The 21,299-nt window shown below is 48.4% G+C and overlaps 1 pseudogene; it reads left to right on the forward strand.

Moving 5' to 3' along the window:
* Nucleotides 1-3,135: 3,135 nt before the first annotated feature.
* Nucleotides 3,136-3,240, forward strand: LOC141109059 (U2 spliceosomal RNA; annotated as a pseudogene).
* Nucleotides 3,241-21,299: the final 18,059 nt, after the last annotated feature.

The raw sequence follows: 21,299 nt of genomic DNA on the forward strand, positions 1-21,299 counted from the left end.
CAATGCGGCCAAGAGGAACATAAGTGTGCCCTCTTCGCCGATGACATGTTACTATTCCTGACCTCTCCACTAATCTCCACCCCAACGTGTTCCGATTACTCAAAGAATTCGGGAACATTTCTAGTCTCCAGGTAAACGTAACTAAATCAGTAGCCCTAAACATCTCCGTCCAAACAAAACTAATAGACCAGCTCAAACAACACTTTACCTTCACATGGGCAGGTGATGCAGTCCCCTACCTGGGTATCAAACTGACCAAATGCACTGACAACCTATACGCCACCAACTTTCCCCACATGTTCCGCTCATTGATGGCAGACCTAACAAAATGATCGAAAGAAGGATTATCCTGGCTAGGCAGCCTGAATGCAGTAAAAATGACTTTATTACCACCAGGGGCCGATCTAGGGGGGGGGAGCAACAGGGCAATTGCCACCCCCAAGAAATTGGTTGCGTGCCTGGCAGATAAGAGAGAGCTACTGGAACAAATTCCTCCATTTACTTCGAAAGGTCACTGGGACCCAAATTCCTCAAGACCCTCTGTATATCCTCCTGAACCACAGGGTGCACAACACTTCTAGGAACACACAACAACTTATCTTTTTCATGTGCTTGGGAGCCAAGATTACTCTAGCTAAAGCCTGGAAACAACCAACAGTATCAACCTTGGCTGCCAAACGAAAACATTTCCTGGATCATGTCACAAGAACAGATGGTTGCAAAACTACGGGATACGGTACAGCCATTTGAAGGGGTCTGGGAACCATGGGCCACACATATTAAGATTCCGCTGTACCCAGGCCATCTACAAACACGAAGGACTTACCAGAGAGACCACACACCCTACCCCTCTTTCCCATCCTCTACTCTCCCTCTTACTTTCCCTTCTTTTTCTCTTCACTCCTTCTTATGATACTTTCCAACAGACTTGGGCTTGACATATCACAGGCATATCACTTTAATCCTCATGGAAGAATACAAGGCCCATGCCAGACTCCCTAGAGCAGGGAACAGATAACCAAGCTTGGCCTGGCCCTTGACAAAGGAGACCCCTTTGCCCAACCGCGGGGAATGCGGTGACCGGGGAAACAGCCGGGTCGCACATGCCCTGGGGGGGATAGAGGGGTGAGCCATTGGATGGGGCCTACAAGCTCTCTCACTCCGCAGTGAGCACCCATAGGGTGGAGTGATTATCTCGGGGACCCAGGCTCGAGGCCACCCTAGCTGCATTGGTTACATTGGGACCAATATCTACAATTAAATAATCAGTTAGCATATCAACTTGGGCAGTGACCATGCAGGCCCAGAGTTCATCATTTTCATCTGATATAGGCTCTCGTTTATATTCAGAGGAGCCCACTAGATTTTTTACATCAAATATTCGCTAGAAACTGAACGATTCTAGAGGCCACAGGTTCTGCATGGGACCACCAGTCCTGACGACAAAGGGGTTTTTTTCTTTGCTTCTCCCTTTTTTTTTCTTCTGTACACAATATAGTTTGATATCTTATCTAAACTGTTATCATTGCTAAGATACACAATGGTCGGATATCTCATAGTGATCCTTGAATTGTTTTAAAGTTCAATATTTGCCTTAATACTTTGAGAGCTGTCATTTACATACGTATTACTCTTGTCTGGCTATGTGGGCCTGCAAGAGAATACTTTATCTGAAATGTTACTGTCATGATTGTAATATAAAACTTCAATAAACTTATTGAAAAAGAAAACCACCTGCCAACAGGTACACTTGATTCTTTATAGAGGCTGCACACCTTTTCCCTCCTTTATCAATTCAGTAATCAGACAATGTTATCCTTCACCCCTACAAAATAAACTGCCTACACTCTTCAGACAGGACTCACATGAATGACAGGGGCATAGTGCACCACTGGAGCGCTGGTCTTCCTGGCATGCAGGACACAGAAAACTAGTTAAGATTAGGGATGGGCTTTATGTTCGGGTCGAACATGAGTTTGACTGGAACATGAGTTCGACTCGAACATTGGCTGTTCGCCCGTTCACCGAATAGCGAACAATTTGGAGTGTTCGCGGCAAATTCGAAAGCCGCGGAACACCCTTTAAAAGCCACTTCCCTATGGCTTTCCCCGTGTGGTGTCAGAGGGGGCGGGGTCACCATTATCTAAACGGGTGTCCCGGCCCCCCTCTGACACCACGAGGGAAGCCATAGGGATGTCCCCGTGCCTCAGATGGGGTCAGGGTCACCAGGTGGCCCCGCCCTCAGTTATATAAGAGCTTTCACAAGAACAGAAGCGTCACACAGCGGGAGCCTCCCATTGAGGCGGATCATCCGGAGGTCGAAGCAGGGAAGAAGCCGGAGGAAGATGCTGGACAAGAAGACTGGAGGAAGATGTCGGAGGAGAAGACCGGAGGAAGAAGCAGAGGAAGATAGAGGAAGAAGCCGGGGAAGAACAAGATGGAGGAAGAAGAAGAAAACTGAAGGAAGACCAGAAGAAGACATTAATAAAAGAATTGTCAAAAACTGGCTATTGTCTTTTTTAACATTTTTGACACTTTTTTTGTGAAATGGTAGGGGTACATTTGTACCCCATTACCAATTCACATGGGGGGGCCGGGATCTGGGGGTCCCCTTGTTAAAGGGGGCTTTCATATTCCGATAAGCCCCCCCGCCCGCAGACCCCCACAACCACCGGGCAAGGGTTGTGGGGATGAGGCCCTTGTCCCCATCAACATAGGGACAAGGTGCTTTGGGGGCTACCCCAAAGCACCCTTCCCATGTTGAGGGCATGTGGCCTGGTACGGTTCAGGAGGGGGGCGCTCTCTCGTTTTCTCGTCTCTCTTTTCCTGCGGCCTGCCAGGATGCATGCTTGGAAAAAGGTCTGGTATAGATTTTTGGGGGGACCCCCATGCCATTTTTTTATAATTTTGGCATGGGGTTCCACTTAAAATCCATACCAGACCTGAAGGGTCTGGTATGGATTTTGAGGGGGACTCAACGCCATTTAAAAAAAAATTTTGGCACGGGGTTCCCCTTTATATCCATATCAGACCTGAAGGGCCTGGTATGGAATTTGGGGGGACCCCCACGCAATTTTTTGCTTTGCGCAGTGGCAATATCATAGCCAGAGGTTCACCTGAGGCGTGATTATTGCTATCGCTTCTCGACCTTTTGGCTAAGATCAAGTGTAGTATCTGTTCTTATCAGTTTCCAGAGGAGGCGCTGTGGTACTCTCGTAGGGGAGAGCCAGCAAATCCAATGGTGTTATAGTGCCTGGAAGGACGGTTTCAGCAGGGACTACGCCGAGCTACCCGACAGATACTGGGGGCCGCCCTATGGTTGAGTCTGAGCCATCTGGCCTGGTGAGGATGGGTGCTGCATTTGGGTCTGGCCAAAGGGTCAGGTCCCCGGCCTTCTGGCCTAGATTGTGGTAGCTCTAGCTACGGACCGTTTTTCGGGAGAGAACACCGGCTCCTCTCTAGCGGGGGGGAGGAGCGGTTAGTATTCCCCGAATGTAATTAGGAAGGAGTGATGGGAGCGACGGTAGGGGCTGATGGTAAAGGGCTCTAATCAAGCTCCCTGAACTTCATGCCTTTCTGCCTGGAGTGGGGGCTGCTGTGGCCTGGGTCGTTAGTCAGGGTTGGTCCTGAAAGCCTATGGAGTATGTGCCCCTGGAGTGGCAGTCCAGGGGTGTCATAAAATCACAGTGAGTGAGCGTTTGGCACCATGGTCACTGCACCATAGAACACGCTTTTTTAGCACCTGCCTCTTGGGCCAGGCCTTTTGGCTGGGACCAGAGGAATTTCTTATTCCTGGCCGGAGGGCCTGGTCATTGTTTTACAAAATGGCCACCTTTTTCACTCTCCTCTCCACTTATTCCATCCCCACTTTATTTTATTTATTGCCTGTGTTTGTCACTTTTTGTATTTTTGTGTTGTACACGGTTTGTCGCACTGTGTGATGAGTAGGGTTGCAGGTCCTCGGGCCTGCCCTGAAAGTCTTGGGAGGGGGTGGACATGGCCTTTTTGGCTTGGTTCGCCCTCTCTCATGGGGTCTCCCTTCGGGGGAGCCCCACTTAGTACTTGGGTGGGTCTGTTTCTGAAAGCCCTCCAGAGAACGGGGTCCGTCTGGTTTCGGCTAGATGGACCAAGTGTTAGTACCCTTGTCCTTGTCTGGAGCCTAACGCCCTGGGGAATTCAGGGCAAGGCTCTCTGATTTTAGATGGCTTGTGTACCCATTGCACTTTTTTGTGTTTCACTCCTTATGTGTGTGCACATTTTTTTGGGTGTGTTTGCACACCATGGGCTTTCAAAAAAAGAACAAAAGGAAAAAAAACAAAAAAAACCCCCATATATTCCATATTCCACACACACTCACACAATTAGCCCGTGTTAAAGACGAACTCTAGACGTCACACATATCAGCATGTTTTCTATAATAACCTGTACTTCTTCTTAAACCCATAACATCTGTTTTCTAAGGTTGAAATTCTTTCAAAGATCAGTTCCATTTCATTAGCCCCTTCTCGGCCTGTATGAATTCATTCTAATCCCGCGTACACACGATCGGAATTTCGGCCCACAAAAGACCGATGAGAGTTTCTCGTCACAAAATGCGACCGTGTGTATGCTCCATCGGACTTTTGCTGGCCAAATTCCAGCCAGCAAAAGATTGAGAGCATGTTCTCAATTTTTCGGTTGGGAAAAGTTCCTATCCGAAAATGCGATCGTCTGTGGCAATTCCGACACGCAAAATTCCTATGCATGCTCAGAAACAATTGGACGCATGCTCGGAAGCATTGAACTTAATTTTCTCGGCTCGTCATAGTGTTGTACGTCACTGCGTTCAGTGAACTTTTGCGTGACCGTGTGTATGCAAGGCAAACTTGAGCGGAATCCCGTCGGAAAAGCCGTCATATCTTTTTCCGACAAGAAGTCCAATCGTGTGTACGTGGCATTAGGATTTTGGAATGGGGCCCATGACCTAGGTGGTCCATACTTCTTACACCTAGGCCACGTGGCGAAGTGTGCAGAGTACACTTGAAAATCACATCTTTTGGTCCTATATGGATTATGTACAGTATCTCACAAAAGTGAGTACACCCCTCACATTTTTGTAAATATGTTATTATATCTTTTCATGTGACAACACTAAAATGACACTTTTCTACAATGTAAAGTAGTGAGTGTACAGCTTATATAACAGTGTAAATTTGCTGTCCCCTCAAAATAATTCAACACACAGCCATTATTGTCAAAACCGCTGGCAACAAAAGTGAGTACACCCCTAAGTGAAAATGTCTAAATTGGGGCCAAAGTGTCAATATTTTGTGTGGCCACCATTATTTTCCAGCAATGCCTTAACCCTCTTGGGCATGGAGTTCACCAGAGCTTCACAGGTTGCCACTGGAGTCCTCTTCCACTCCTCCATGATGACATCACAGAGCTGGTGGATGTTAGAGACCTTGTGCTCCTCCACCTTCCATTTGAGGATGCCCCACAGATGCTCAATAGGGTTTAGGTCTGGAGACATGCTTGGCCAGTCCATCACCTTTACCCTCAGCTCAAGGCAGTGGTAGTCTTGGAGGTGTGTTTGAGGTCGTTATCATGTTGGAATAATGCCCTGCGGCCCAATCTCCGAAGGGAGGGGATCATACTCTGCTTTAGTATGTCACAGTACATGTTGGCATTCATGGTTCCCTCAGTGCTGGCAGCACTTATGCAGCCCAAGACCATGACACTCCCACCACCATGCTTGACTGTAGGCAAGACACACTTGTCTTTGTACTCCTTACCTGGTTGCCGCCACACACGCTTGACACCATCTGAACCAAATAAATTTATCTTGGTCTCATCAGACCACAGGACATGGTTCCAATAATCCATGTCCTTAGTCTGCTTGTCTTCAGCAATCTGTTTGCATGTTTTCTTGTGCATCATCTTTAGAAGAGGCTTCCTTCTGGGACGACAGCCATGCAGACCAATTTGATGCAGTGTGCGGCGTATGGTCTGAGCACTGACAGGCTGACCCCCCACCCCTTCAACCTCTGCAGCAATGCTGGAAGCACTCCTACGTCTATTTCCCAAAGACAACCTCTTGATATGACGCTGAGCACGTGCACTTCTTTGGTCGACCATGGCGAGGCCTGTTCAGAGTGGAACCTGTTCTGGTAAACCGCTGTATGCTCTTGGCCACCGTGCTGCAGCTCAGTTTCAGGGTCTTGGCAATCTTCTTATAGCCTATGCCATCTTTATGTAAATAATAGAGAACTGATGCGCACAGCCACACTTTCAGAGGATCCTAGGCAATGGGACAAAAATAGAGAAGCTGCCAACATATGAGGTGGCCTCACCCACCCTAAAAAGTAGCGTGATGATAGTCAAATGTATGTGGCACTAGTCTAATGCCGCGTACACACGGTCAGACTTTTCATCTACAAAAGTCCAACGGACGCCGACGGACTAAAGCTGGCTGGTAATCCGTTCGTGTGTGGGCTTCTCCGGACTTTCAGCAGACTTTTTCAGCCTCAAATCCGACGGACTTTAGATTTGAAACATGCTTCAAATCTTTACGTCGTAACTACGACGGACCCGAAATCCGCTCGTCTGTGTGCTAGTCCGACGGACAAAAACCCATGCTAGGGCAGCTATTGGCTACTGGCTATGAACTTCCTTATTTTAGTCCGGTGTACGTCATCACGTACAAATCCGTCGGACTTTTGTGTGGTCGTGTGTAGGCAAGTCCGTTCGTTAGAAAGTCTGCTGCAAGTCTGCCGAAAGTCCGCCGGAAGTCTGTCGGACAGGCTGTCGGACTTTTGTAGACGAAAAGTCCGACCGTGTGTACGCGGCATAAGTGTACCACTCATATAAATCAAAATCTCAAAATACCATAAACTCAATACTTCCTGAATAGACAATCTTCAATACTTCCTTAATGGGCAATACTAACTTCTCCCATTAGGGGGCAGCCAAACCAACTGAATATTTAAATGCTGGTTATCATTCCTAATAAGATTACCATAAATCATCCAATGAATATAATGTTCTTCAACCAAACTATGTAGAAATTGTAACCAAAGGTGATTTTAAAACTTAATGATAATAATAAAATAAAATATTTAAGAATGAACCACAATTCCTCAAAGTGTATCATACAATGTGCATAATTTTCCTCAACATAATAAGTGGAATCAAAATAAAAAATATTTAAATACTACACAAAATAAATAATGTTGGTGACTAGATTGCTGCCAAAGCAACTGTAGTGCAATATAAAAATTCAACTCTATATCACATATGTAAACAAACGTGATCAAGTGCAAAAAACAGTGACATATGTGCAAAACCATGCGCATATATATAAAATTGCGACTCTGAAATGGACCCCCAAAAAGTCTCTCCCACCTAGAAATATTACTTATAAAGTTGAAAAAACTGTGACATAAATGTGATCAAGTCCAAAAAACTATTGCTTCATGCAATGCGATTCATAATGTCCATACAGATAATTAATCATGACGTGCCAGTGAAGTGACTTTGTGCTGGATTCTTTTTCTTGAAAAACTGGTGCAGCACACAAGTGTTTCCCCCAGCCTCTCACCTTAATCAGCGGCCCCCAATGGGCCAAATCAAGCAGATGATTACTATTTCTCTGTAAGGGATAATGATCCAATAGCTGTCCCCCTCTTCCAAAGGGTGTGCGTGTGTCAAACTTTTTCTCCTGATCACCAGCGCTCACACAGACCCCAGCATGATATTAAGGAAGAAGGAGAGGCTTCCATAGTGAAGTATTTCAATACAGGTTTATTTTTAAAAAGTAGTAACTTACATTAAAAACCGGAACTGTCAGCAAGAGTACAGCAGAGATAATCTGATTATCTGCTTGATTTGGCCCATTGGGGGCCGCTGATTAAGGTGAGAGGCTGGGGGAAACACTTGTGTGCTGCACCAGTTTTTCAAGAAAAAGAATCCAGCACAAAGTCACTTCACTGGCACGTCATGATTAATTATCTGTATGGACATTATGAATCGCATTGCATGAAGCAATAGTTTTTTGGACTTGATCACATTTATGTCACAGTTTTTTCAACTTTATAAGTAATATTTCTAGGTGGGAGAGACTTTTTGGGGGTCCATTTCAGAGTCGCAATTTTATATATATGCGCATGGTTTTGCACATATGTCACTGTTTTTTGCACTTGATCACGTTTGTTTACATATGTGATATAGAGTTGAATTTTTATATTGCACTACAGTTGCTTTGGCAGCAATCTAGTCACCAACATTATTTATTTTGTGTAGTATTTAAATATTTTTTATTTTGATTCCACTTATTATGTTGAGGAAAATTATGCACATTGTATGATACACTTTGAGGAATTGTGGTTCATTCTTAAATATTTTATTTTATTATTATCATTAAGTTTTAAAATCACCTTTGGTTACAATTTCTACATAGTTTGGTTGAAGAACATTATATTCATTGGATGATTTATGGTAATCTTATTAGGAATGATAACCAGCATTTAAATATTCAGTTGGTTTGGCTGCCCCCTAATGGGAGAAGTTAGTATTGCCCATTAAGGAAGTATTGAAGATTGTCTATTCAGGAAGTATTGAGTTTATGGTATTTTGAGATTTTGATTTATATGAGTGGTACACTTAGACTAGCGCCACATACATTTGACTATCATCTTTATGTAAAGCAACAATTCTTTTTTTCAGATCCTCAGAGAGGTCTTTGCCATGAGGTGCCATGTTGAACTTCCAGTGACCAGTATGAGAGCGCGAAAGCGATAACACCAAATTTAACACACCAGCTCCCCATTCACATCTTAGACCTTGTAACACTAACGAGTCACATGACACCGGGGATGGAAAATGGCTAATTGGAGCTCAATTTGGACATTTTTAATTAGGGGTGTACTCACTTTTGTTGCCAGCAGTTTAGACACTAATGGCTGTGTGTTGAGTTATTTTGGGTGGACAGCAAATTTACACTATTATACAAGCTGTACACTCAGCATTGTCACATGAAAAGATATAATAAAATATTTACAAAAATGTGAGGGGTGTATTCACTTTTGTGAGATACTGTATACCGACTTTTTCAATGGGACTGGATAGACAGAATTTAGATATGTGACCAAGTACCCCACATAAGTGACATTTTATCTTATCTAAAGTGGTACAGCATTTCTTAACCACTTCAGCCCCGGAAGGATTTACCCCCTTCCTGACCAGAGCACTTTTTGCGATACGGCACTGCGTTGCTTTAACTGACAATTGCGCGGTCGTGTGATGTTGCACCCAAACAAAATTGATGTCCTTTTTTTCCCACAAATAGAGGTTTCTTTCGGTGGTATTTGATCACCTCTGCGGTTTTTATTTTTTTGCCCTATAAACAAAAAAAGAGTGTCAATTTTTAAAAAAAGCAATATTTTTTACTTTTTGCTATAATAATTATCCCAAAAAATATATATAAAAAACACCAATTTTTTTTCTCAATTTAGGCCGATATGTATTCTTCTACATATTTTTGGTAAAAAAAAATCGCAATAAGCGTATATTGATTGGTTTGCGCAAAAGTTATAGCGTCTACAAAATAGGGGATAGATTTATAGCATTTTTATTATTATTTTTTTTTATTAGTAATGGCGGCGATCTGCGATTTTTATCGCGACTGCAACATTATAGCGGACACATCAGAAACTTTTGACACCATTTTGGGACTATTGTCATTTATACAGTGATCAGTGCTATAAAAATGCAAATGGCTATGGCAGGGAAAGGGTTAAACACTAGGGGGCAATCAAGGGGTTAAGTGTGTCCTAGGGAGGTGTTCTAACTGTGGGGGGATGGGCTTCCACTGACATGAAAGCGATCACTCCTCCCAATGACAGGGAGCAGTAGATCCCTGTCATGTCACTAGACAGAACGGGGAAAAGCCTTGTTTACAAAGTCATCTCCCTGTTCTTCCGCTCCATGACACGATCACGGGGCCCTGGCGGACCCGCGGGCATGGTCACGGAGCTCGCGGTGGGTGCAAGCCCGCCCATAATGATTTAAAGGGGACGTACCTGTATGCCCATTTGCCCATCCATGCCATTGTGCCGATGTACATCGTTGTGCGCTGGTCAGCTAGTGGTTAACAAACGGCTTTGTTTTAGATGACTGAGAATGTTCAATGGCTACAAGTGGGATGGCTACAACTGGATTAGTAGTTGGCTGTTTACAAGATATAGGGGCAATTTTTAAAGAGCTCTTACCTTCCAGGGAGTTATTCTTGTTGGTATATACCTTAGGTGTGGAGGATGTCCCCCTGAATTCAGACATACCCAAATCTGTTGCTTTGTTATCCACTTACCTGAGAACTGAGCAAACGGCTCCTGGCAGCTGACAGATAATGGTTTCACTTCGCTTTCTGCATCCTTCAGTCTTTTTCCCAACTGATGAACGTCCTCCTGTAATCTCTGCCTTTCTAGTACTAATTGCTGGTGGATAGCCTCAGAATTTGACATAAAAGCTTCTAAAGTACTGGTGTTACCTTTGGTTATTTCTAGAGCTTCTTTTAGGGATGTATTTTGCACTTTCAAATATTCATACTGTTTCGCTAACCATCTGGCCGCAAAGATTAGCAGTGTTTTTCCCATGCGTTTACTACAGCTTCTTCCATTGAAAAGTGAGACCCATAGGAGAGAATGGACGCAGGGGCTGCATGACTATGGGAGGAACAGGGGTCAGGTAATGGTCAGTCAGGTCAGTAGTGGGGGCACGGAGTCAGCTCTTACCTGATTGGAGGTAGAAGGCAGAAGGGGCAGAGTCCAGAGGCTTGGGGTCCGGTGTAGGGGGTGGATTCTTCAGCACTGGAGAGGAGACATCTTAGGGACACCTTTGCTGATCACCTGCAGGTAGAGAAATAGGGAGATGAGTGATCTTGAAGCCTTGCTGGCTCAGGTCAGGGCCGCAGCGGTCGAGCGGGGTCCTCAGTGGCTGCAACAACAGCTATCTGATGTGCTTGGGGGGTCGGGAGCTTCCCTCTCACCTGCCCCTTCTCCCCCGGGGCGAAAACGAGCCAGGAAGGTGCGCCCTCCGGAGCGCCTGAGCCCATCTCCTGTCCCACAGGCTCAACAGGCTAGAAGGAGCCCCTGTCCCAGGGACCCTCCAGGGCTTGCTGCCGGGCTGCCCCCTATCAGTTCCGGTGGGGTCCCTGGGAGGAATCGTCAGTGCGAAGGAGGCAGGGGACGTTGCCGCGGCAAGATTCTTCGGCCGAGTCCAGCAAGATTACCAGCGCAGATGATGATGATGATCGGTCGGTCGGGAGGCGTCCTGCCTTGCGGAGTCAACTGGATCTGGACAGACGGCTAGTCGTGTGGCGGTGCGGCTGCAGTCTGGTAAGTCGCCAATTTTACCTATACTTAGTAGTCAGGTGGGGGGGTGAAGTGGGGGTTTCTGCGGGGGCTAGTACAGGTGGATCAGGAGTTGTGGGGGGAGATACGGGTGCCGCGCCGGTTTTGTTTGCATTTTTTGCAGGTTTTCGGGATTTGTTGGCCCGTTTTGACCCGGCGGGACCTCCTAACACATCTCAGGGGCCTGTTTGGGCATGGGCTCTGGCTGCCTTGGGCGGGAACAATAGTTTTCCTCCCACGGTTCCCTCAACGGGGCCGGTGGAGGTCTCTGGGGCAGGGGTGTCCTCCGGTCATAGCGTGATGGCCGCGTCACAGACAGAAGTGACTGGGGCGGACGCGAGTAAAGGGAAGAAGTCTGCTGAGGATAAGGTGCAGCTGGCGGATGCGGCGAAGTGAGAAATTTACGTGTGCTTCGAGGGCCCACTGGGGGTTCATTTGAAGCAAGACATACGGGAAAAAATTTGGAAAGGGGAATATGTTGAAATATTCTCTCTTTTGCCATTGGAAAAATGTAATATTGACAAAGGGAAGGCAGACGAAAGCAAGAAAGAGGAGGAAGAGGAGCGTCGCTGGAGGCTTATTCCTCGCACTTTTGCGAATTGGCTTCAGGCGTTTGCCATCTTGGCTAGCGTGATTGGCGAGAAAGCACCGGAGAATTGTTCTCCGCTTTTTTGTTATCTGGATGCCATTGGGGAGGCTTATCGGGTTTATGGGGGTATTGCCTGGTTGCGCTATGACGAGCAATTCCGACAGCGCAAGGCTTTGCGTCCGGGCTTGCGTTGGGACCATAAGGACATTGGGCTTTGGATGAAGCTTATGTCCCAGGCACGGGTTTCCGGACAGCCCTTTCTTGGGGGTGGCGGCGCTTCAGGTACCGCTGGACAGTTGGCCTCACAGCGAAAAGGAATTTGTTGGCAGTATAATGAGGGGTCGTGCCATTTTGGCGCAAACTGTCGTTTTCCGAGTGCTCTGGATGCGGGGGCTCCCACAGTTATGCCAAGTGTTTTAAGAAAGGAAAGTCCCAACCCGTCGAGTCGCGATGGTGCCGTATCTAGATAGGTATCCGCGGAGGGAGGCGGCACGTTTTTTAGCTGATGGTTTTGCCCATGGTTTTCGGATCCCGTGTTCGGGGCCAGTGATCCCGTCGCCTCGGCACCAAAACTTAAAAAATCAACCGGCCAATTTCCCCAGGTTGTTTCCAACAAGTTGGCGAAGGAGGTGGAACTCGGGAGAATGGCTGGACCATTCGATCACCCCCCGTGTCGTCTTTACACGTGTCCCCCCTGGGGGTTGTCCCCAAAAAGGAACCCAACAAATTCTGGTTAATTCATCATTTGTCGTATCCAAAAGGGACATCGGTGAATGATGCGATTTCTCCGGATTTGGCTGCAGTGTTGTACACCTCCTTTGATGCCGCAATTAGTTGGGTTCAGAGGTTGGGCCAGGGTTCATTGATGGCAAAGACGGATATTGAATCCGCTTTTCGCTTGCTGCCAGTGCACCCGGACAGTCAGCATTTACTGGGTTGTCGTTGGGATGGGCAGTTTTATCTTGATCAGTGTCTTCCGATGGGCTGTTCCATTTCTTGCGCATATTTTGAGGTCTTCAGCACCTTCGTGGAATGGGTGGTTCGGGAAGAGACTCAGTTGAGGTCGGTGCTGATGATTTTCTCTGCATTGGTCCCCCGGATTCTTCAGTCTGCTCTGTAATGTTGCACACTTTGGAATCTATTGCGACCCGTTTTGGGATTCCCTTGGCGCCGGGTAAAATGGAAGGTCCTTCCACGGTCATACAATTTTTGGGCATTGTCATTGACATGCGTCTAATGGAATGTCTGATCCCGAGCGACAAACTGGAAGACTTGCGTCGGGGGGTGGCAGAGGCGTTGGAAGGCGCTAGGAAGGTCCGGCTTAGGCAGTTGCAGTCGTTATTGGATAAGCTTAATTTCGCCTTCCGCATCATGCCTATGGGACGCATCTTTAGTCGTCGTCTCTGTGCCGCTACCGCGGGGGTACTTATGCCGCATCACTTCATCAGGCTTTCGAGGGAACTGAAGGCCGACCTGAGGGTTTGGGGTGAGTTTTTGGTCACATATAATGGCAGGTCCTTATGGATGGCCCCTGTTGTGGCAGCCTCCGACATTGACATTTTCACGGATGCGGCGGGTAGTTCGGGCTTTGGGGCTTTTTGCCAAGGGGCTTGGTGCACGGCGGCGTGGCCCGATGAGTGGAATGCGGCGGGGTTCTTGCGTAATTTAGGGTTGCTGGAACTATTTCCGATTGTGGTGGCGGTTGAGATTTGGGGCTCCAAATTTCGGGATCGGCGGGTCTGTTTTCACTGCAAAAATTTGGGGGTGGTGGAGGTAATATTGAGCTTGTCAGCTTCTTCGCCACCGGTGGTGCGATTGCTGCGTCAATTGGTTTTACGGTGTTTAAGTTTGAATTGTCTTGTACAAGCTGTTCATGTCCCGGGGGTTTTGAATTCCATTGCCGATTCTTTGTCTCGTTTCCAGTGGACAAGGTTTCGAAGGTTGGCGCCGGAGTCGGAGCAACTGGGGGTTCCTTGTCAAGACAGGCTGTGGAGACTGGCATTGGAGTAACGGAGGAGCTGTTACGTCGATCGGTGACCGGGGGTACATGGGCAGCGTACTCATCGGTGTGGGGTAAGTGGTCTAACCTGGTAAGTTCGGTCGGGAGGAGTGTTTCACAACAGGAGCACTTGGCTTTGCTGCTGTACTTTATTGGGAATGGGTTTGCGCGGGGCACATCAGTGTCGAAAATGAACAAGAGTTTAGCTGCCTTAGCTTTTTTCTTTCGGCTTCAAGGCCTGACGGATGTGACGAAGGATTTTAGGGTGCGCCAGGCCATGAAGGGGTTCCGGAGGGGGCGAGTGCAGCCGGATTCTAGGCGCTCGGTCTCGTTTGAGTTGCTTCAGGAGTTAGTGGGGCTGTTGCCAGTGGTTTGTATTTCTGATTATGAGGTGAGGCAGTTCACGGTGGCTTTTGCATTAGCATTTTTCGGGGCGTTGCGTATTGGGGAGCTGGTGAGCAAAAACAGGTCTGGGGTCGGGGGGTTACAATTGACAGACATGACAATGTCAGGGGAGTGTGTTCAGATTCATATTAGTAAGTCTAAAACGGATCAGTTGGGAAAAGGAGTTTCTGTGTCATTGTTTTGGGTGCTGCCGGCCTCTGTTTGTCCGGTTTCTTCTGTGCAGCGGTATCTGGAAGCGAGGGAGTTGGGGTCGGGGACCTTTTTATTACATGAGGATGGTTCATCCCTGTCGCGTTTTCAATTTTTGTCCATTTTTCGCCGTTATTTAAAACAGGCGGGCAGGGAGGTTTCACAGTTTAATACTCACTCCTTCCGTGTGGGGGCGGCCACGGAAGCGGCCAGGTGGGGTTTGGATTCCCAGGTAGTGAGACGGATAGGGAGGTGGGAGTCAGATTGTTTTAAGATTTATGTTCGCCCTCACCTGCTTTGAAGTTTCATTGAGTGTTGTGCATGGTTCTATGTTCCTTTTTGTTTTCTTTCAGGTTTTCCTCCTGGTCTGGTGTGGATCTTGGGGGATTCATATGCTTTCTGTGGGGCTGTTCGGGCAGATGTTCGCCCGGATGGGAGACAACTGGGCATTTCACGGAGTGAGGCTGTCCTGAAATGGTTAGGGATTCGTGGAATGATGTGGGGCCAGGTTCTCCCTGAATTTCATTATTTTTCAAGAGTTGACAGGCCACCAGATGTGGTAGTTCTTCAGGCAGGGGGCAATGATTTAGGGGTACGTGCAGCCAGGGATTTGGCGAGGGATATAAAGTTTGATGTTTTGTGCCTGTTGCGTGTTTTCCCTGGCTGCATCATAGTATGGTCGGATATTTTGGCGAGAAAGAGGTGGCGTTTCGCCCGCTCCGTAGCCCGAGTGAACAAAGCCAGAACCAAGTTGAACAGGGAGATTGGGAGGTTTGTGGCCAGGCTGGGAGGGATAGTGGTCCGACACAGGGAGCTGGAGGATCAGTCTGTTCGATATTGGAGAGATGACGGTGTTCATTTGAATGCTGTTGGCATAGACATCTGGTCCCTTGGCCTTCAGGAAGGGGTGGTTCGGGCTTTGCAGGTGTGGAGGGATTCACTTGAATGAGGTTTTCAATCAAGCTCATGTGGCGGTTCAAGGGGTCTTTGGGGGGTCAGTGAAAATTTTGCATGGTCACAGGATTAGTGGGGCCCATCTAAGGATGGCGCTTACCTTTGGTTAGCGGTGGTTCTCCCAGGAGATAAGTCCCCTGGGGGAGGGGAATATGGAAGTTGGTGTGATGTCCGAGCGTCCTCGAGCCAGTTGGGGTACAGCTGAGGATATAGACCATTAAAGTCATAAAGTGTGCCTTTTTAATACACCCAAAGACCTCTTGCTGTTGGATATTATTTTGTTCTTACGGGTATGTGTTACATGTTTTTTCACGTTATGTTATTTATTATTTTGTTAATAAATTGGGCTGCTGTGGCCGTTTAAAACCCATGTCACGCGGTCTGTGTCTTTAATCTAATGGTAAGGACCCAAGGTTGACGAATCCTTTAGTCATGTAATTTCACATCCTCTCCCATCAGAGGGACAGAAAATGTCTCTTCTGCCTGGAGACTTTCATCCCTTAATGCCAGCATGGCCATTTCCTTGACTAAGGGATGTGTCTATAAGTGAGGCTCCCGTGCATGCCTACTATTCCCTTTTTTACCCCTTGTCAGCAATTGACCAAACGACACTACGCTTTTTTGGAGTCGAATGGCCAGAGCAGCCTTTTATTACAACAAATAGAAATACAAAAATACTTTAAACATATAACTTAATGCATGTTATACATTTTTCATAAACATTTTAACCAAATGAACCTTAGTATTAACCTTCCTGATCTAGTGGTCCTTGAAGGCAAATATATCAATTTAACATCAACTAGTTGTATCGGTATACCCATAAAAGGCCCCCTGCCGTGTAATTACGCAAGCTCAGGGACAAACAGCTACTTCCTTCCAGATACAACCTACTACATACCATTGTTTCCATTCAAGGGAAAGGACGCCCATACCTCTGTATGGGCCCAACCCCCACTAAACCTCCATTAATTCTCAGCACCGCCTTCAAAGACCCCATAGACCTACCGCCACAGCACACGCACGTGACGCCTTATGTGCGTGTCGCCCTTCACACCCTAAACGCCCGGTGTACGCCATCCTGCAAAGCCAACTGCCACAGGTCAAGACCAATAGCATTCAGGTGTACCCCATCCGATCTTAAAAAACGCCATATTTCCTCCTCCAAATCCCAATGACGGACCGCCAAACCTCCATTACGAACCAAAAATTTGGCCACTGCTTTGTTGACCTTTATCCTCGCTCTGTTCAGACCTGCAACAGAGCGAGTCAAACGCCAAGCCGTCCTGGCCACGATATCCGACCAAATAAAAATAGTATCCGGAAAAAAGGATTGCAGCCGTAACAGATCGAGGTCAAGGCAGGCAAACCTATGCATCTCAGGTACCACCCTGGACCAGAGCATGCCCGGGATCCCGATCCAGTGTACCACGCCCTCCTCCCCTGACAAACTCAACAACCTGCCATCCCTCCTGACATCCGCCCTCCTGGCACCCCAATACACGTATGAGTGTCCCAGGATCCACACCAAGCAGGAGTCCGAATCTGAAAGAAATTGAAAAACAGACAAAAGGAAGAAAGAGAGAAGACAAAAACACATCACCCTCATATTCCCTAGCTACTAAACCACCAGCCTACCCAACATAATTCTCTTTTTTTGAAGAAGAAGAAGCAAACTAAAAAAGAGAGGTTCCGCAAATCGCTAAAAGACCCCATACCCCAGCCATAAGGATTCGTTCAACTAAAGTAAGTGAGGGCGAACATATAACTTAAACCTAGCTGATTCCCACCGACCAATACTCTTTACCACCTTCTCATCCAATCCCCACCGAACCGCTTCAGTGGCTGCTCCAATGCGGAACGAGTGAGAAGAATAATTCTCAGCATTCAATCCTGCTGCCACCAAACATTTTCTGAATACCGCCTGAAACTGAAAACGAGATACAGCCTTCCCGTCCTCATGTTGGAAGAAAACCCCCTCTCCTTGAGGCCTAATTTTACAAAGTTCCCCCACAGCCGCTACCGGACATAAAGGGGAACCCGGGACCATCTTCAACTCTACCCACACCCCCTTTCTGAATTGATCCGTCTTGGACCTTCTCAAAAATACCCCCAACATATCCCCATGTAACCAAACATCTTGAACTTCCAAACCCCCGTCACCATTTTTATTCTTACTCACCATCTCACCCACCCGAAAAGCTCAGAAAAAGGTCAACACAAAAATGGCCCGAAACAAAACCCTCTCAAACTGAGAAAAACAAACACATCCCAACTGTTCCACCACATCCCCCAAATCCTTAAAGGAAACTGGGCGTCATTTGTCGGCAGCCATTCGACCAGCGCGATATCCACGCATAGCACGCCAAACCATGAAAGCCTTCGTCACATCCCTTTGCCCTGCCAACTGGAACATGAATGCCAGCCCCGCCAACTTTCTAGACATAGATGAAGCTGACACTCCGCTCTCAAAATTCCTGCCTATAAAGTGAAGCAGCAAATGGACCCTACCCTCATCATGAGGACTGTCCCCTACTTCCCCCACCAAAGCCCCCCATTCCTGCCAGACCTTACTGTACGCTGTCCAAGTGGCTGCAGAAACCGATCTACGTATCAACCGCTGGGCAATGGCAATGCGATGCTCCATAACCTCTCGGGCGAGGAATCCCGGACACATCCGCTCCCGGTACCAGTTGACGAAACCTGTCCCACTGGAAACGAGACAACGCATCAGCCACAGACTTGTCAACCCCCGGAACATGAACTGCAGTCACAAAACAGTTGATACACAAACAATGCAAAACCAGATGCCGCAGTAAGCGCACAACTGGGGGGGGGAAGACGCAGTGTTATTATTAATGGCCTGTACCACACCCAGATTATCACAGTGAAAACGCACGTGACGGTTCCTAAAGTCTTCGCCCCATAGCTCCACAGCTAGAACAATGGGGAACAATTCCAAAGCTGCCAAATTGCGTACCAAGCCAGACTCCTTCCAAGCCACCGGCCATTCCCCAGCGCTCCACTTTCCCTGGTAAAAAGCCCCGAAGCCACCGGACCCAGCCGCGTCAGTGAACAGTTCCAAATCAAAGTTTGAAACTACAGAAAGCCCGGAGCAATAGCAACCAAGCAAATAAGCGTAGGGCGGGCATGACAGGGTTAACAGGGAACTTCCCTGATTAGGGGTGGTGAGTATAGAGCCGAGGGGGAGGGGCTGTAGGAATTTTGATAAGGGGGCCCCCGCCTGGGATGAGTCACCAAAGCGTGGGGGAAAGTTCAGTGAGAGAAGCATCATGTCAGAGGTGGAGAGAATTCTGGCCCAGCTCAGAGAGGAGGCAGCAGTGCGGGGTCCCGAGTGGCTCCAGGCGGCGCTAGGTACAGCACTCATGAGGACAGAGACAGCGTCCGGGCTGGCGGGCAGGAGCGGTACTAGAGCCCGCAGGGCCAGACCTCTGGAGCGGTATTCGCCGGAGCAACGCGGTGAGTCTCAGCGGCAGTCGGGGGGGAGCCGCGGAGTGTCAGCAGCGGGCCCACCCCCAAAACGGACGGCGCGTGCGAACAGCAGCAGCCCGGTAAGAACCACAGACCGGGAGCTCAGAACAGGCAGCGCGAGGCAGGGAAAGTACAGGGCTTCAGCGAGGCCTAGTAGACCCGGCGAACGCGCGCGCGCTGGCCCCTCCCCCAGGCTACCAGAGTCGGCACGGGGTCACACACAGAGGAGCAAAGCAGTCGGGATCCCCGGGCCTTCAGCGGCAGGAGATCCACAGCGGCCTGATCCGGAGCAGAGGGAGCAGAGCAGAGGCCGCCAGGACTGAGGTTCCACACACCGGTCCTGGTAAGGCTGTCCAAAAGTCGCCACACGGACGCGCTGCGCAGAGGAGGGAGAGGATGTCTGAAGCAGCAACAGCCAGCGGGCCTGATAGGCTTTCTTCAGAAGAGGAGGAAGACATGGTGCTGAACCTTTCGGAGGAACAATCGGAGTCAGAAGAAGAGGCAGCCCCCCGCTCGGGGAGGACAGCAGAGGTGGTCTGCAGATGATCGGCTGATGGGGCGTCACCTATGCAGCCCGGTAAGTCAGCACCTCTTACACCTGAGACACAATTGCAAGTGGGCAGTGGGCCTAGTAGTGGGTCTGGGCCAGGGACATCAGGGGGAGGGACGGGGGAGAACCCCCTGGGTGCTGCAGGCTTATTGGGTTTCTTGGAAGGAATCAAAGAGCTAGTACGTAAGTTTGAGCAGGCAGGCAACACAGCAGTGGGGCCAGCAGCAGCTTGGGTCCCACCTGCAGCAGGATCGGGGGAACGCGCAGGGTCAGGGGGGTGTACGGAAACGCCGGGGATCGCGGGGGCCGGCTCGGCGACGGCCAAGGATGGTGAAAATACGGTAGTGGCTCCGGAGGTAAGTAAGACGGCTGTGGCCAATGAGACGGTGGCGAGGCAGGATATAATTAGAATTGCAGATGCAGCCAAATGTGAAGTATATGTGTGTTATGAAGGGCCGTTAGGAGCACATCTGAAGCAGGAGGTCAGAGAAAAGCTTTGGAAAGGTGAGTATGTGGAGATTTTTTCGCTACTCCCTTTGGAAAAATTCAATCTAGACAGAGTAGAGCCCGATGATTCCAAAAAAGAGGATGAAGAGAAAAGGAGATATAGGTTAATCCCGCGTACATTTACCAATTGGCTGCAGGCGTTCACCATAATGGCAAGTGTCATTGGGGAAAAACAGCCCGAACATTGTTCGGCGCTGTTTTGTTATCAGGATTCTATTGGGGAAGCGTATAGAGTTTATGGTGGGACTGCGTGGCTGAGGTATGATGAGCAGTTTCGGCAACGGAGGGCAGTGCGAAAAGAGCTACGCTGGGACCACAAGGATATAAGCCTATGGATGCGTTTAATGACCTCTGCGCGGGCACCGACCCAGTTTTTTCAGGGGGGGGCCGGCGGACCTTCAGCACAGGGACAGTCGGCCGGAAACAAAAAAGGGGTGTGCTGGCAGTATAACTCAGGAACATGCAAGTTCGGAAGTTCTTGTAGGTTCAAGCATGAGTGTTCGGGGTGCAATGGAGCCCACTCAGCATCAAAATGCTTCAAACAAGCTAAGGGCCGCTCAGGGGAAACTGGACACAAGAGGGAGGACTCCGGTGAGAGTGGGAAGGATGCGGCCGTTTCTCGGTAGGTATCCGGATAAGAAAGCGGCAACATTATTGGAAGAAGGTTTCTCCGTAGGTTTCCGGATCCCCTGTTCGCTGGCGGTAGTCCCTCCCGTTCCACCCAATCTCCGGTCCACTTTGCAACACCCGGACGTGATTAGTGAAAAACTACGTAAGGAGGTTGCAATGGGAAGGATGGCGGGGCCTTTCTCGTCGGCACCTTTGGCTGATCTGGTGGTGTCCCCACTGGGGGTAGTACCGAAAAAGGAACCCAATAAATTCAGGCTCATCCATCACCTGTCCTTTCCAAAAGGGGGGTCGGTTAATGACGCCATAGATCAGGAAGCGTGCTCTGTGACGTATACGTCATTTGATGCAGCCGTAGGGTGGGTGCGCCGGTACGGAAAAGGGGCACTGTTGGCTAAGGTTGATATTGAATCGGCTTTTAGGCTGTTACCAGTGCATCCTGAAAGTTTTAGGTTGCTCGGATGTCAATGGGACGATGAGTTCTATGTCGACCAATGCCTTCCGATGGGTTGCTCTATATCATGTGCGATATTTGAGCAATTCAGCTCTTTTGTTGAGTGGGTGGTAAGGGAGGTTTCGGGTTTGAATTCTATAATTCATTAC

The sequence above is a fragment of the Aquarana catesbeiana genome, linkage group LG09, assembly GCF_042186555.1.
Source record: "Aquarana catesbeiana isolate 2022-GZ linkage group LG09, ASM4218655v1, whole genome shotgun sequence".
NCBI lineage: Eukaryota > Metazoa > Chordata > Amphibia > Anura > Ranidae > Aquarana > Aquarana catesbeiana.